The sequence below is a fragment of the Marmota flaviventris genome, chromosome 5, assembly GCF_047511675.1.
Source record: "Marmota flaviventris isolate mMarFla1 chromosome 5, mMarFla1.hap1, whole genome shotgun sequence".
Taxonomy (NCBI): Eukaryota; Metazoa; Chordata; class Mammalia; order Rodentia; family Sciuridae; genus Marmota; species Marmota flaviventris.
The window spans coordinates 105,017,087-105,018,423 of NC_092502.1; positions in this window are offsets into that span (position 1 = coordinate 105,017,087).

The window sequence follows — 1,337 nt, forward strand, 5'->3', positions numbered from 1 at the left end:
AGTGACGACTTCCGCCGCGGGGGCTTCTGGGACAGGAAGAGCACCGTGTCCCGGAGGGCGGCTTGGGCGACTCTTCAAGCTGGCTTTGAATTGTTACCGCCCTCTCGGCTTGGTCGCCTGGGTGATTCTTTCCTCTCTCTCCCAACTCTTTGATTTCGCTTTGTTGTATTTTTGTAAAGTGATTCCATCAGGGTTTCTTTCTTTCTTTTTTGGTACCAGAGATTGAACCGAGGGACACTTAACCACTGAGCCACAGCCCAGCCCTTATTTTTTAATTTGCGACCCTAAAGTTGCTTAGGGCCTCACTTAGCTGCTGGAGTTGACGGCTCCCGTCAGGGTTTTGTGTTTTGCCTTGTTTTAAACAATAAACTCTCAGAAATGTTAATAGAAGGTAATTAAGAAAATGAGGGTCAGCAGCCCGGCGTGGTGGCGCACTCCTGTAATCAATCCCAGCGAGTCAAGAGGCTGAGGCAGGAGCATCTCAAGTTCAAGCTAGCCTCAGCAGTTTAAGGAGGACTTAAGCAATTCGGTGAAACCCTGTCTCAAAATAAAAAGGACTGGGGATGTGGCTCTGTGGTACATGGGTTAAATCCTTGTTTCAAAAATATAAACATTTTATTTTGTTTTTTAGTTGTAGATGGACACAATACCTTCATTTTATTTTGTATGGTGTCGCGGATTGAACCCAGTGCCTCACGCATGCTAGGCAAGTGCTCCACCACTGAGCCACAACTTAGGCCCGACAAGTTTTCTTTGTTTTTAAAGCGGGCTATAGGGCTGGGGTTGGAGCTCGGTGGTAGAGCGCTTGCCTAGCATGTCTGAGGCACTGGGTTCCATTCTTAGCACTGCATATAAATAAATAAAAAAAGGTCCATCAACAACTAAAAATATATTCTTTTAAAAAAGTGGGCTGGAATGTAGCTCAGTGTTAAAAAAGCGCTTGCCTTTCTTGCGCAAAGCGATCCTGGGCTCCAAAATTGAAAAGTTAAAAAAAAAAAAAAGTAGAATCAACTGGGGAGGCTGAGGCAGGAGATTGGCAGGTTCAAGGCCAGCCTCAGCAATTTACCAAAAACCTGTCTCAAAAGTAAAAAAGCTGGGCGCCAGCCTGTAATCCCAGTGACTGGGAAAGCTGAGGCAGGAGGATCATAAGTTCCAGCCAGCCTTCGCCTCAGCAACTTAGGGATATCCTGTCTCCTATAATAAAAAAATCAAAAGGACTGGGGTTGTAGTTCAGTGATAGAGAGCCCATGGGTTCAATCCCCAGTTTCCCCCTATAAAATACTGTATAGATTGTCTTGAGCTAGCTTTGCTATCAACATAAACTGGATACATTTTAT